Source organism: Pristiophorus japonicus, chromosome 6 (assembly GCF_044704955.1).
Source record: "Pristiophorus japonicus isolate sPriJap1 chromosome 6, sPriJap1.hap1, whole genome shotgun sequence".
Lineage (NCBI taxonomy): Eukaryota > Metazoa > Chordata > Chondrichthyes > Pristiophoridae > Pristiophorus > Pristiophorus japonicus.
In genome coordinates this window covers 215,916,490-215,932,821 of record NC_091982.1, presented here as the reverse complement: position 1 = coordinate 215,932,821, position 16,332 = coordinate 215,916,490, and positions in this window count along the sequence as shown.

The following is a 16,332-nucleotide window of genomic DNA, read 5'->3' as shown; positions in this document are numbered from 1 at the left end:
TTTTATATCATAATTTGCATTTAAAAGGCACATGCCTAATGACTAGGCTCAGGAAAATAAGAGGCTAATTTTGTGAAGTAGCATGATTATCATAAGTACAATATGCTCACAATTTCTTTATTTCAGTAATTTTTTAAAAATTATGATTCAATGAAAGTTTAATCAATAAAAGTGGGAGTTTTAGAGGTAAAATATGGTAACAAATGGAGCTGCTGCTTTCTGTGACTTTACAGGTCTCCTTAGCCACAAATAATATGACTGTTGGTTGCTTTTCCTGGAAAAATGATTTTTTTCATTTAAATTAGTGCTTGTGAATTAGAATGGTAGCTCAGTTGCCGAGTCAAATGTGAATTTATTATTCTTAGGGTCCGAAATTGCCCCTCTCAGCAAGGCCTGTTAGCGCCTCTGGGAGGCACTGACTGGGTGCTAAAGAGTTTTCGTCCAGGCGCAGCGGCCAGAGTGACCCCGCCACCCCCAGAATTTCCTCAGGGCTCCGCCGCTGGTGATCAGCCCACCGGCGCACGCATGGCGATGACGCCATCGCCATGCACGCCAACCCCTTTGCGTCCCTCGGGGGAAATTGCCCTGCGGGACGCGAGGTCAGCGTGGAGCGATGACACCGACTGCTTCTCGGGGCGAGAAGCTGTGGTGGTAGGAGCGCCCCGGCCGCCCTTAAAGGGGAGGTGGTAGCGCTGCGGCCGCCATATTTTTTCTATCGGCTTGACAATGGCGGCCGCTGGTGTGGCCGGGCCGCCAACATGTAGCTCAGCACCCCCTCTTGGGCACCAGGTCACTGGCCCAGCCGACACCCTTCCTGGTGGCCCAGTGGGCGGCACTAAAGTGGCTGTAGAGTTTGCAGCTGCCCTCCTTTTAAAGGGGAGGGATGTTGTGACACGTCAGTGAGATGCAGCACGTTAGTGCCGCGCTGATGTGCTCATCGTGGCACTGAGAGTCACGCCCCGCGACCACCCCGCGAACACACTGTGACTGCCCCGCGAACGCCAGGTTACCGCCCCTCACATTATTTTGCTTCTAAGAGGCCAATTGTACACCGGAGGTGATGCTTCCAGCCCTGGCGCTAAAATTTCACTTAATTCGAAGTGACCACCCCAAACTCAGCGTGGGGAAATTCGACCCCTTAATGTCCAAAAGTCAGACATTGGGAATGCACCTGTAATTATGCTAATTTCATGGATTTCAATGGTCTAGACTTCCTAACAAAACCTCTAATTTTCCAGGAGGAAGAAGAGAACCCAATGTCTGCAGCACCCAGAAGCATGGCAGCATGTAGCAACATGGTTTCTCTAACTGTAGAAATCAACATCCCTTGTAAAAGATATTACCTACCAGTGGTTCCGTGGTGTTGTGTCACTTTCTTAAAGGTGATTGAGGCAATTAGCATCAATGTATTTAAGGGGAGGCTAGATAAGTACATGAAGGAGAACGGAATGGACGGATATGCTGATGGGTGAGATGAAATATGGTGGGAGGAGGCTGGTGTGGAGCATAAACACTGGCATAGATCAGTTGGGCTGAATGGCCTGTTTATGTGCTGCAATTTCTCTGTAATTCAATGTGATTATGCTACTGGGAAATAGCATGTTACACGCCACTTATTGCCATTAAATAACCTTGCATCATACAGGCATATTTCCTGTTGGCCTTATGCTATGCGGAACTGGTGGGATTTACGGATGATCCTTAGTCCCACTTCCAACATTGATGCCATAATAAAGGCAGGGGGAACCATCCGGATGCTTCCCTCGCTCCCCACTGGGATTTCTGAAAGTGGTTAGAAATGAGAAAAAACCCAGCTGTAAATGGGTTCTACCCCAAATTACTCCACTGCCCAGATTGTGTCAATGTCATGCCCAAATCAGGCCGGAATTTCAAGGCTATGGACTTATGATTTAAATTATAACAGAACTCCTAATCTTCTGCTTCTTTTTAAACCCATTTTAGACTATAAACAAATACAAAAGTTTGCCTAATAAAAAAAAAAATTCTATAACTAATTTTGCTCATCGTTTTAGTCACATATGCTTTTAATGCTGATCCACAAAAAAATGTTCAAAAATAAAGTAACCAAATTGGCATTTCTGCTGCTCTATTATGTTATATATAAGCAAGATATTTTAATTGGAAGAAGCAAATGTTAACTCATTTCCACAGTTATCTGACTATACAAAAGGTCAGAAACCCATGCACCCTGGGAGCTGTTGTGTTGTTGTTACTTGTCACGTTGCTGAAGACGTGATGCAATGCATAAAGCAGATTCAGAACATTGTGAAAAGTTCAGATCCAGCAGGTCTTGCCAAGGCCATTAAATCGCTAGCTTGTAATAAAATATAACTGAAGATGGCTGTCCTTAACACTGGTAAGAACAGTAACCTACAGAGACTGGATGCACAGCGGGTTAGAGTGTCCTCCTTTCACTGCCTAAGTCTCTTGCTGCAAGTTGGAAATGTCCTAAGTCAAATGAATTTGGGAAATCTGAATTCACAACATAAAATTATCTATACTTCTTCATTAATTGGCACTAAATTTGTTATAATCACGCAGATGGTGAAACCAATGAGTGGCTGGTGTGGAAATGGAAATGTCATAATGTTGTAGAAAGAAAGAAAAAGACTTACCGGTACATTTATATAGCAACTATCACAACCACCGAACATCTCAAAGTGCTTCACAGCCAATTAAGTACTTTTGAAGTGTAGCCACCATTATAATGTGGGAAATGCGGCAGCCAACTTGCGTACAGCAAACTCCTACAAACAGCAATATGATAATGACCAGATAAGCTGTTTTTGTTATGTTGATTGAGGGATAAATATTGGCCAGGACACTGGGGATAACTCCCCTGCTCTTCTACGAAATAGTGCCATGGGATCTGTTATGTCTACTTGAGAGGGCAGACAGCGCCTCGGTTTAACATCTCATCCAAAGGATGCCATCTCTGACAGTGCAGCACTCCCTCAGGAATGTCAGCCTAGATTTAAGTGCTCAAGTTCCTGGAGTGGGACTTGAACCCACAACCTTCTGATTCAGAGGCAAGTGTGCTACCTACTGTGCCACAGTTGACACATAGAAGCTGGGAGGTGGGGAGGGGGGGGCGCGGGGGGGGGGTCTGTGCTCTTGAGGCTGAGGTCAAGACACACTGGAGGAAGATTCCCTCTTTGTTTTGATTTAATTTTTACTCAGGATGTGGCTGGCACTGGTAAGGTCACATTTATTGCTCATACCTACTTGTCTTGAGAAGGTGGTAGGGGTCACTTCAGAGGGCATTCAGAGTCAGCTATATATTGTGGGACTCAGGTCACATGTAGGCACACTAGGTAGGGGTGATAGGTTTTCTTCCCGGAAGGACATTAGTAAACCAATTTAGTTTTTACAACACCTCAGCTTTTCATGGACAAATTCTCGTCAGTGAAAAAGGTGGCTGATACAGAATTACAGAGTTGTGAGATTGGTGGATGTTTTGTGGAATCATCATTCACTGGATAAGAAAATGGCTAAACCCTAAGTAAACCTGAAGAAATTACAGCATATAATGTCGGCAATACCACAATATCTGACCATTCTGTTGTACCTGTATTGCAGAGGTTCATCGTAGAACCCTTCTGAGGAAAGTTAATATATCAAATCTGTGAATCTGAATGTATTTTAAAAATGGGACGTATTTCAGGCTACTAACGTCCCACGGGAAATGAGTCCTGTACTTTTGCGAGAGTGTGCCAAGGTGTTCCTCTGTGGCTATTTAATCGTTTGTTCCTTGGCAAAGAGGAAAGCTGAGCTTGCCAGATATTCAGAGCTTGGGGACAAGTTCACATGAGAGGCACAATAAACTGTAGGGGACTTTTTGTGAACTTCAGCAGGCTATAGTAGAACTCAGTTGCAGCCATAGCTATCCTGGTGCCCAGGGGAGAAAATGATCATGTTAATTATTGCTTGCCCAATATTATTTAAGAAATAAAGCATATGCAGGTTTTGTATTAAAGCAGACACTTTGTGAGGGGGTGGGCTGTAATACTGGCTCCTATTCACTGTCGCCCGTTTTGTGCGACTGCACAAGACCAATTTCACCACCAATGTGTTTGTGTGGTGTGCAATGTAGAAAACCCAGCTTTGTTTGATAAATATGTGACAATTTTATATTTTTGTCTGAATTGAACAGCTATTAGTTTTCTAAATACAAATGAATTCAGTCAGCTTTAATCCATAACCAAAAATACATAAAAACTTAGTACTAATTATTATTGATTAGCCAATCTTTAGTTAAGATCTCAGGCTCAAAATTGAAGCAGGTACCAGCGAAGATGCACACATTCTGTGAGGAGATCATGATGACAATAATAATAATATTAATAATAATAACTGGATGGCTGTGGTGGGGTTGATAAAAGGCCAGCTAATGTGGCATGGAGGTCTAGCATGCTGAGTGCCTCTTCTGAGTTGTATGGGATACATTACTTAGCAGGTGTGTTTTTATACAGATGCAGGTACAGCCCCAGGCCCACACTGAACAGTCACTTGTTCTATACACTGGACATTGGAAGGAAGTATGGTTTGTCTGGACCTGTACTGCAATTTGTCATTGAGCATGGGACAAAACTGGTGCCATCTGCAATGGAGATTTCAATTATGAAAGCCATAGGCACATTAGAAGCATGTCTCCTGAATGCTGTCATTATTATTGAGACTTTAGGATCCAATCTGGTGAATCAGAGTTAGTTGCAAATACAGGCAGTGGGCCTTCTCTATCCTCTAAACTTTTAAAGTTGACTTTATCCAGGGTCTCATTTGCTTTTTTTGCTCCCTCTTTTGCTGCTCCTTCACGAGAGATATCCAGCAATGTATACCATTGCACAGAAATCAGCATTGCATCATTTATTTCTGTTACTGCTGTATTTATACTTCAAAATTTTCTGCTCTATTAAGTGCAGCAATATGAGAACTGTCCTGGAGTTAAATATGCACTTTTTCATTATGCATCAGAATTGTATAATTGTCCACAAATATTTTTATGGTTTACTTTTAAAAACATTGGCTTGTTTCCCATTTTTGGTAATGAGTGCAATGCCACTTTTGGAGGGATGGAATCAGAGCAGCACTAAACACGAATATTCTGACATGACACCACATTTCACTCAACTTTTTGCTAAAATTAGCAGACAAAGGAAAATATGGGATTGGTTCACATCTGTAGCTGGCACCACTAGATTTTTACTCTATATCCTGATTTCACTCAATTATATGATCGTGTTGGTTATTGTTCACCATGCCAATTAAATTCCCCAGGAGTCTGCAAATGTCCATGCTTGTTATGTTTTTGTTTGCAGTTAGAATGACATATAGCTATCTGTAAATTAGATTTGAGTATAATTACTGACATAAACAAAGCATCTAAATGTCTTTCTGCTATTATATAAAGGAACGGAATGCTGCATCATTCTGATAAAAGCATAAAATGGTTTACAAATGAATTTTCATTCAACCACTGTACTGGTTAAAAGACAAAAAGAAAGATTCAGGATATTGATGATAGTTTATTTTTTGAGTATATTATCTTCAATTTAAAAAATATCAAATATATACAAACCTAGTAAATAATGTTTGATATTCACTACTTGTGAAAGGTTTCAAGTGATCCTCTGTAAGGATGTACAGTTGTTTACCTTTTATAATGTAATATAATTTAATATAGTGCACCATTATTTCTGAACAGTTCAGCCCATTTGGTTTGATCTGCAGTGCTGTACTTTGCATCTTTGTCTCTCTTAAATTTATCTCAATTTTGGTGTGACTCACTCTCACTCACATTATTTTTGCTCGCACAGTACAGGAGAACCACAGTGATGTTTCTCAGTAAATTCCAAACATTAATCAATCTATATCAGAATACATTACCTTTTTTAGAATAATTGATTTAGTAGGAATTAATTAAATAGATATCCCATAAAGAACTCCTGTTGATTTCGCATTTTGGAACTATTCCAATACCTCCCACCTGCTCTCTAGTCACTAATAACTTTTCCTTCTTTGCTGATGTTTGTTGAGCCAGTTAGTTCTATGGTGAAAGGAAGGGAGCGATTAGCCTAGTGTTTTCACAACCAATGTGAAAGGCTCACCCCACAATATTCTGTTGCTGTGAGAATGAGGCAGACAGGAGGGGTAGCACAGTTAAACATAGATGGGAGCAGACATGGAAGTGGCTGAGAGGAGCTTTTGAAGTATATCGGGAGCAAGCAGTGCAGACACACATTGGGTGGGGGAAGTCAATAATAAGATGCCCTATTTAGGTATAAACAACACACAAATATTAAATTGCAGAGTGGTCTGTGAGCCAGATTGAGATAAGTTTTGGGACTGAGAACATTACTAGACTCTCTTGTCTATACTCACTATTTTCAAGCATGCTCATGCTCAATCTTTGGAACAGAATTCATAAAACTGCCATCTTGTGGCCTTTTCTCATCTCTGACACAAACTACAAGTGGTTGCTGAATATCCAGTAACATATTGAATACCCCACTACAGTACTAAAATACAAACCTATTAATGCAAGACAAAGGGCTCCATGACTTTTTAAAACAGCTGCCGCAGTGAGAGATACTGTTCTCTGCAGCCATGACAGGGAGTACCGAAAGTTGTGTTGCCTGCCCGGTGCCAGGGTTAAAGACATCTTCTCGTGGCTATGAAGAACTTGGAGTGGGAAGGGGACGATCCAGTTGTCGTGGTCCACGTAGGAACCAACGACATAGGTAGAACTAGGCATGAGGTTCTGGTGAGAGAGTTTGAGGAGTTGGGGTCCAAATTAAAAAGAACTTCAAAAGTAATAATCTCTGGATTGTTACCTGAGCCACGCACAAATTGGCACAGGGATAAGCAGATTAGGTGGTTAAATGCATGACTGAAAGAGTGGTGTGGGAGGCAGGGGTTTTGCTTCATGGGCCACTGGCACCAGTAGTGGGGAAAGAGGGAGCTGTTATGTTGGGACGGGCTCCACTTAAACTGGGTAGGAACCAGCGTCCTGCTGAATCGAATAACTAGGGCAGTAGACAAGGCTTTAAACAAATGGCGGGGCGGTGATTCAGGAAAGAGTACATTTAAAAGCAGCAAGGGAAATTTCAAAGCTCTAGAGCAGAGCAGAGTTTGGGTAAAAATAGGCAGAGTAGGTCAGGAAGGGACAGGAAGAGTAACAAAGGTAAAGGGGCATCAGTGACTAAAGTGACATCAGGGAAAAATAGAAAAAAGTTAAAGCTAAAGGCACGAAGCATTCGCAACAAAATGGATGAATTAATAGGGCAGATTGAAATTAATAGGTTTGCTCTAATAGCCATTATGGTGGAAGTTGGGGGCGGTGCGGAGTGACCGTTGCGATGACATTATCACGCCGCTGCCTCTCAACGGCTCTCCCCTTTACTTAAAGGGGAGAGCCTTTGCGATTTGAAAACTTCGGTCCACTGGGCCACTAGGGAGGGTTTCGGCCGGGCCAAGAAGGGGTGCCAGGCTGCCTGTTGGTGTCCCGGCTGAATCCGGGGGCATAATTGTCGGACCGACATGGCAATCGGCTGACAAAAAAAACATGGCGGCAGTGGCAGTGCATCCTCCCCTTTAAGGGAAGCCACACCGCCGTTGCAGAAGGCCACAGCCTCACTGAACCACCAGGAAAACACAGGTTTTGGCACCGCCGAAGATTTTCAGAGAGGAATGTCATTGTCGGGGGTGGTGGGGGGGGGGGGTGGTTAGATCGACGGTGCGCACGTGATGACGCACTTAAGGCGGATCAGCAGCAGCGGAGCAGTAGGAGGAGGATCTGGGCACCGCTGGGAAACCTCGGAAGGGCAATTGGGTTATCAGCGGCCATTCCACGAAAAGTCGGTGGTCACTCCACTCCGCAGCGTGGCCGCCAATTTGCGGTGGTAACAGGCCTTAAGGAGAGGAACAATTTCAGCCCCTTTGTATCTGTCTTCATGGCAGAAAACAGAAAAAATATTCTGGAAATAATGGGGAACCAAGGTGCCAAAATTGCCACTTTTTTACAACTCATTATCACCGCTAGGAGGTGCTATCAGGGTGCAATTGTCTTTTTGCCCATGGGTGGGCGGCGGTTACACCTGGGGTGAAATTGCTCCTAGATTTTGAGGGTGATTTGAAGATAACGCCGCACCCCGCAATTAACACCCCAGGTCGGTGGCACCTGGTGATAACATCATCATCATGCACGTCGACTCCTCACTGCCCTGCCCCAGGAACATTTCCCCTGGGCCGCAAGGCTGGCACGGGGCGATGACATCTGCCCGGGGCACCCCTTATCTGCTGAGATAGTGGATGGATTGGTATTAATGTTCCAGAATTCCCGAGAACAGTCCCCAAGGATTGGAAGGTAACAAACATTACCGTGCTATTTAAGAAAGGGGGAAGAGAAGAAATGGGAAACTGTAGGCCAGCTAGCCAGACATCAGTGGTTGGCAAAATGCTAGGATCTATTTTTAGGGACGTGGTAACAGTACACTTAGAAAATCGTAATATGATTAGGTGGAGTCAACATGGTTTTATGAAAGGGAAATCATGTTTGATAAATCTATTGGAATTTTTTGAAGATGTAACAAATAGGAAGGATAAGGGGGAACCAGTGGATGTAGTGTACTTGGATTTTCAAAAAGCATTCGATAAAGTGCCACACAAGAGGTTATTAGACAAAATTATGACTCATGGGATTGGGGGTAATATATTAGCATGGATTGAGGATTGGTTAATGGTCAGAAAACAAAGAGTAGGAATAAACAGGACTTTTTCGGGTGGACAGGATGTAATTAGTAGGGTACCGCAAGGATCAGTGCTTGGGCTTCAGCTTTTTACAATCTATATTAATGACTTAGATGAAGGGACTATGTGTAACATAGCCAAATTTGCTGATGATACAAAGTTAGGTGGGAAAGTAAGCTGTGAGGAGGATGCAAAGAGGCTGCAGAGAGATAGAGACAGGTTGACTGAGTGGGCAAGAACATGGCAAATGGAATACAATGTAGGGAACTGTGAAGTTATCCACTTTGATAGGAACAACAAAAAAGCAGAATATTTTTGAATGGTGAGAGACTGGGAAATAGTTGCATTCAGAGGGATCTGGGTGTCCTTGTACATGAATCAGGTAGAGCAAGCAATTAGGAAAGCAAATGGTATGTTAGCTTTTGCTGCAAAGGGATTAGAGTATAAGAGTAAAGACGTCTGACTACAATTATGCAGGGCATTAGTGAGGCCACACCTGGAGTACTGTGTACAGTTTTGATCTCCTCACCTAATGAAAGACAAACTTGCCATAGAGGGAGTGCAATGAAGGTTCACTAGACTGGTTCCTGGGATGAGGGGATTGCCCTATGAGGTGAGAGTGAGTAGACTAGGTCTATATTCCTTAGAGTTTAGAAGAATGAGAGATGGGAAAATGTTTCCACTGGCTGAGGAATCTAGAACACAGGGTCACAGTCTCAGAATAAGGGGTCGGCCACTTAGGACTGAGATGAGGAGAAATTTCTTCACTCAAAGGGTTGTAAATCTTTGGAATTCTTTATCCCAGAGTACTGTGGTTGCTATGTTGTTGAGTATATTCAAGACAGAGGTCGATAAATTTTGGGGAACTAAGGAACTAAGGGATATGGAGATAATGCAGGAAGGTCGAGTTGAGGTAGAAGATCTTGTTGAATTAGTCAGTTTCCACATGTATGCTGACGACACCCAGCTCTACCTCTCCACCACTTCTCTTGACCCCTGCTTGGTACCTGTACCTAAATTGTCAGATTGCTTGTCCGACATCCAGTACTGGATGAACAGAAATTTTCTCCAATTAAATATTAGGAAGACCAAAGCCATTACCTTTGGTCCCCGCCACAAACTGCGTTCCCTAACCACTGACTCCATCCCTCTCCCTAGCAACAATCTGAGGATGAACAAAATTGTTCGCAACCTAGGCGTCATATTTGACCCTGAAATGAGTTTCCAGCCACATATCTGCGGCATAACTAAAACCGTTTTTTTCCACCTCCGTAACATTGCCCGACTCCGTCCCTGCCTCCATTCTTAAGAACATAAGAAGTAGAAGCAGGAGTAGGCCATTTGGCCCCTCGAGTCTGCTCCGCCAGTTAATAAGATCCTGGCTGATCTGATCATGGACTCAGCTCCATTTCCCTGCCCGCTCCCCATAACCCTTTATTCTCTTATCGCTGAAAAATCTGTCTATCTCTACCTTAAATATATTCTATGACCAAGTCTCCATAGCTCTCTGGGGCAGAGAATTCCATAGATTTACAACCCTCCGAGAGAAGAAATTCCTCCTCATCTCAGTTTTAAATGGGCAGCCCCTTATTCTGAGAATATGTCCCCTAGTTTTAGTTTCCCTTATGAGTGAAAATATCCTCTCTGCATCCACCTTGTCGAGCCCCTCATTATCTTATATTTCGATAAGATCACTTCTCTGCTGCTGAAACCCTCATTCATGCCTTTGCTACCTCTAGACTTACTACTCCAACTCACTCCTGACTGGCCTCCCACATTCTACACTATGTAAACTTGAGGTCATCCAAAACTCAGCAGCCCGTGTCCTAACTCGCATCAAGTCACAATCACCCATCACCCCTGTCCATGGCCCAGCCTTGGACAATGTCGACCATTTCCCATACCTTGGGAGCCTCTTATCAACAAGAGCAGACATTGATGACGAGATTCAACACCGCCTCCAATGCGCCAGTGCAGCCTTCGGCTGCCTGAGGAAGAGAGTATTCAAAGACCAGGCCCTCAAATCTACCACTAAGCTCATGGTCTACAGGGCTGTAATAATACCTGCCCTCCTGTATGGCTCAGAGACATGGACTGTGTACAGTAGACACCGCAAGTCGCTGGAGAAATACCACCAACGATGTCATCGCAAGATCCTACAAATCCCCTAGCAGGACAGATGCACCAACATTAGTGTCCTCGACCAGGCCAACATCCCCAGCATTGAAGCACTGACCACACTTGATCAGCTCAGTTTGGCAGGCCACATTTTCCGCATGCCAGACACGAGATTCCCAAAGCAAGCGCTCTAGTCGGAACTCCTTCACGGTAAATGAGCCAAAGTTGGGCAGAGGAAACATTACAAGGACACCCTCAATGCCTCCTTGATAAAGTGCAACATCCCCACCGACACCTGGGAGTCCCTGGCCAAAGACCGCTTTAAGTGGAGGAAGTACATCCAGGAGGGCGCTGAGCTCCTCGAGTCTCATTGCCGAGAGCGTGCGTAAATCAAGCGCAGGCAGCAGAAAGAGCGTGCAGCAAATCTGTCCCAATCTCCCTTACCCTCAATGACTGTGACAGGCACTGTGCCTCTCGTATTGGACTGCTCAGCCACCCAAGAACTCACTTTTAGTGGAAGCAAGTCTTCCTCGATTCTGAGGGACTGCCTCTGATGATGATGCTTTCTGACCTACATTGGCTCCCGGTTAAACACCTCGATTTCAAAATTCTCATCCTTGTTTTACAAATCACTCCATAGCCTTGGCCCGCCTTATCTCTGTAATCTTTTTCAGCCTCAAAACCCCACAAGATGTCTGCGCTCCTTAAATTCTGCCCTCTTGAACATCCCTCAAAATAATAGCTCAACCATCGGTGGCCGTGCCTTCAGCTCTTTGGGCCCTAAGCTCTGGAATTCCCTCCCTAAACCTCTCCGCCTCTCTTTCCTCCTTTAAGACGCTCCTTAAAACCTACTTCTTTAACCAAGCTGTTGGTCATCTGCCTTAATTTCTTCTTTTGTGTCTCAGCATCAAATTAATCTTTTTTTTCTTGTAACACTGCTGTGAAGCGCCTTGGGACGTTTTACTACATTAAAGGCGCTATATAAATAAAAATGATTATTATTATTATAATGATGGAGCAGGCTCGAAGCGTCAAATGATCCACTCTTGCTCCTATTTCTTATGTTCTTATGAGAGTAACATTAGAAAATTAGACTTCAAGTTTGCATCTTATATTGTTTTTGTAGTGATCTGATCTAATCAGATGATTAATTGCTGAATGAATTCCTTTAATATCCTGATTTGAGTTTCACTGCCTGTTTCCTGGGAAGAAATAATTGACAGTGGGAATACTTTGTTATAATTAATTTGAGCCGTAATTCATTCTTGTTTATCAATGCATTTTCTCTTGCTTTATTAAAAAATCCTAATATCTTTGGTGATCTACATAAACCAAAAACATCAAATCAACAACAATTGGGACAAGCCTTTTACTAAAGTATATCTATACAATAATTTAAAGGATGTGCTTATTTGTAATGCAAAAATGTCCACCATGCTCCACCCTTTATTTATGATTGGTCCCCTTGGAGGATAAGCCACACCCTGAACTTTCACAGGAATGAGTCACTGGAACCGCCCATCCCAAGGTCTTACTGACTTTGAAGCGACAGAGGACAGAGCTCTCCAGAAGACAGCAAGGCCCAACTAAAGTGCTTTACCCAGTCCAAGTACATGCCTGCCCCAGCCAAAGTGCCTTACCCCAGCACAAGTGCATCCTTCCCCCCTTCCCCACCATAGATGGGGCAGGCATTGTGTATGGTTTGTTAACAGGTTTATTGGGTATGAAGTGAATAGTGACAGTGTCGTGACTTCTGGATATCATCCACTCCAACAATGTCCCTTTAGGTGGTTGGAAGAATGTGATCCATCTTCCCTGAGTTTCCGCTCTCCCTTCCGATCCCCCCCCCCCCCAACCGTGTCTCTCCCCCACACCCCCCCAGTCTCTCTCACTCTCCCCAGATTCTCTCTTTCCCCCTCTCCCAGTCTCTCTCACTCTCCCCCCAGCCTCGCTCTCTCTCCCAGTCTCTCTATCACTCACCCCTCGGCCTCTCTCTCACTCTCCCCCCAGTCTCTTTCTCTCACTCTCTCCCCCCAGCCTCTCCTCCCCGCAGCTTCACTCTTTCTCTCTCCCTCTCGGCCCCCAGCTGCTTCTCTGCTCGCCGCCGCTCTCGGCCCCACGGCCGTCGCTCTCGGCACAACAGCCACTGCTCTCGCACCCTCTTGAGAGGGGTTGGTGCGGGGTAGAGTCGGGGGAGGAGGCCGGGGCCTGAGTGGGCAAAGAGAGTCGGGGCTTCAGGTCCTGTTTCTCAGCAACATGTGAAGAGGATGGGGCGGAGCTTGACAGACAAATGTCTGTCAAAAAAATTGCAGTACAAATAGTTACATTGTAATTTAAACAGGCTATTTGTGAGCCTACGTTTGCATATAGCACTCAAGCACTATGAAGGCAATGGGCCAGAATCAAATATGCTTGATTTTAATTACCCATATTAACAAGGACACAAAACATAAACCCATTCGTTTGACACTACACCACTAAATTTATAATTTTAAAAACAAAGATTACATAAACAAAATCCATACCCAACACAGCTTGGCATAAGTTCAGAACATCATGTGAGGCATAGACTTTTTACTGGCCCGGAATTTGCTGTCAATGGCAAAGCAAAGGTGTTCCCTGCTGGCCCCAAAGAAAGCTGCCCACAGAGATCGCGAGAAGGTTGCCTTTTTCAATACACAAGTGATTTCAGCACTCTGTGGTGGGAATTCCTGATTGCGAGCTGCTGTGATGTCAACAAGCTGTCTAAGCAACCAATCACATTGCAGAATTCTCATAGACAATGAATTAGGAAATGAGAAGCTACTTTTATCTAGACTTTTAAAAAATGTTACAAAGAGCAAAACAAAGGTTGGGCTCTCACATGAGGATAAGGTAGAACCTGAAATATCATGAACAAACATAAAGCTTCTTAAAAATTTGTATTTTTATCATAATGGAGAAATTTGACACTCCATAAAGCATTTGTTTAGCAGTCAATACGCTATTAAAACCCCAGTTGCACCTAATCCAACAATTAATGTTTCATTTTACAATAGTAAAAGCCCAAGTTTCACTGATTTCACTGATTACATTGATTGCCGGCTATGGGGGTTATGCAGGGTGGGGGGAGGAAGAGGTGCCATGCTACAGCGCAGCCCAGTGTCGGAGCAGTGGATAACTGACCACAACTTCAGGATTTCTGTGTGTAGATGCATATGTGCTACATCCTGAAGTTGCGGTCAGTTTCAAAGAAGTAACAACAGCGAATGCTGTTAGTTCACCATTATTCCGGCTCATATTGGGCCCAAGTTTGCCCCCAGGGTTAGAACGGCGCATCTCCGAGTGGTGTGGCAACTTTTTAGAACAGAAATGGCACCTATTATTTACCTTGATATTCTCACCTCCGTCTGGTCGATCCAGGCCCTTGGAGCAGCGCAGCAGAATGCGTGACGGGCGGAGCCAGGTCCCGGCGCTGAAAACAGTGCCGGGACCTCTGCACGTGCGCTAGAGTGTGCGTGCATGTGTCGTAGTTCCAGGCCCCCGAGGCTGCGTGGGAGGGGCCCAAAGCACGCCGCCCCTAGCCCTGGCCGAATGGGCTCCCAGAGCGGCAAAGATCGGACTCGGGCCTCCCTCCCTCCCTTCCGTTCAAGTCCCGCTCCACTCCCTCCTCTTCCCGTTCAGCTCCCGCTCCCCCCCTCTCCCTCTCTTCCATTCAGCCGTTCTCCCTTCTCCCCCTAACTCCCTCTCTCCACATCCTCGGCGGGGCCCGACCGCCAGTCATCTTGCCGGGGACAGCCCCGCCCGAAGTCTTCGGTGGCCCGACATCGACGTCCTCGGTGGGGCCCGCCCACCCGGCATCTTGCTGGGAGTGGCCCTGCCTGAAGTCTTCGGCCCGGCTTCCTCTCGTCGGCGGGGCCCGTTCAGCCTCCCCCTCTCCTCTTCCCCCCTCTCTCTCTCCTCTCCCCCCCTCTCTAAGTTAGTTTGGAATAAGTTTTCGCTGCCTAAACTTGCAAAACAGGCGTAAGTGGCTGGACACGCCCCCTTTTGAAAAAAAAATCTGTTCCAAAATGGAACTATTCTAACTCATTAGAACTGGGGCAAACTAAATGCCGAGAATTGCAATTTCTAAGATGCTCCATTCTAAACTAGTTGCTCCAAAAAAATAGGAGCAAGTCAGGCCGAAACTTGAGCCCATTTCCAGGTCCCTACTCAATCTGAATGACTCAGCTGGACACTAATTGGTCACTAGTTTTTCTTTAGTTCTTTATGGGTTCAATTCTACTCCCTGTGGCTTTAATAACTATCCAGTTGATACCACTTCTATCACCTCTTCCAACATGCTAACCACCATTACTTTTTTTCGCCTTTCAATTCTATGGCCCCAAACAACTTCTACTCTTAACCTCAATCAGAGACATCATACATTTCAGGTCCAAGTATTTCAGCTGCTTTTTAATGTGCTTAATTTATTTCAGATTCTTGCAGTAGAGTCAGCTCCATCTAGTGGACTTATTTCAGTCTTCGTGATGAGAAACTACATTTAGTTTCAAGCAAGTTTTTTTATCTGCCATTCTCACCCAACTGTCCACATCAGATGCAATTTTACAGACGTTGCCCACTCTATACCATTCAATTCACATTGTATTCTTCATAACCGTATTGTCAAAAATTTAACAGGGACCAAATCATTTTTCTTTACGCTCTTAGCAGCTTCAACTTGGTCTCAAATAAGTTCTTCCAGCACATGCAACTGGTGACACAAATGCATTTAAGAGAATCTTTGTAAGTTCCAAGTTTTGTTTGCATTTATAATTTGAGAGGCCCTGTTTCATTGTGTTAGTACCTTTCTGCCTCTCTACCTCTCTCCTCCTTTAAGACGTTCCTTAAAACCTAGCTTTTTGTCTAAGCTTTTGGTCACTATGTGATTGTCCTAATATTATGTGGCTTGCTGTCAAAATTTTGTTTGATAACACTCCTGTGAAGTGGTATGGGACATAAAGGCGGTATATAAATGCCAGTCATTGTTGTTTTTGTAAGTGTTGACAAAACATGGCAAAGCAATTTACTATAAATTGTTATCAATGACTGTGACCATGAAAACTTTCAAATGTTCTCACTAAACCCAAACATCCCCTTAAGACTGAAACCACTTTTGTAACTTAACTTTCATCCTCCGAACCTTTATTCTTCAATAGTTAGATGTTTCCTTCCTGTTGCACTCCCTTACTTCACACACTTTGGGCTTTAGCCTTGCTTGGTCTTATCATCTCTTACACTAGCTACATCATCTACCTTTAGCTGAGGAATTCCAGCAACAGGGATGGGTGATTTAATCATCATCATGAGTGAACAAATCTTGCAACCTTTCCAGCAGTTCACAAAATCAATCTTGGTATCACTGCAGATACAATAACATTTTATTCCAATCATGTAGTACAACACTTTAGTTCAAATTGTGTGATT